Source organism: Octopus bimaculoides, chromosome 11 (assembly GCF_001194135.2).
Source record: "Octopus bimaculoides isolate UCB-OBI-ISO-001 chromosome 11, ASM119413v2, whole genome shotgun sequence".
Taxonomy (NCBI): Eukaryota; Metazoa; Mollusca; class Cephalopoda; order Octopoda; family Octopodidae; genus Octopus; species Octopus bimaculoides.
In genome coordinates, this window is record NC_068991.1 from 38,005,368 (window position 1) to 38,005,962 (window position 595).

The window sequence follows — 595 nt, forward strand, 5'->3', positions numbered from 1 at the left end:
TATATATATATACGTTTACATATATAAACAAATATAGAAAAATACCTACCTACATGCGTACATACATACACGCATATGCTCAAGGTGAGTGCTCCCTCTTTAAAGATGATTGCCGTCTCCTTATCTTTCCCTGTTTTCAATGGCATTTCTGATTCTCAAGCCATGACCTCTCAGATGACTATTTAGTTTCGTTGCTGATCTGCATGATTTGGAGCCTAGGTAACAGACGAAAGTTGTAACTTACAATGTGATTCCAACTGGTCGCCATTCTTCAATCGTCATAGGACTCTCAATAGATGGAGTGACCACTGAAGACCCCATAAAAAGACGTTTGTACATCATTTGATTATAGTTATAAACGCTTGTACAACACGTGTACCATTCTCTGAGTCATTATGATTAGTATCTAAGGACAGGCCGAAGCGAGATGACCAGTAATCACTTGAAAGCGCAGATTTTAGTTCATAATGATCCTGTTCGTAATGGGTGCTGTGACAAAAGCTAGGGGTCCCTCACTACGGGCCCTGACATCAGCCAAGGGTATTTCTGCGTCCCCACACTCATATTGTCATCACAGAGTACATGCATATATATA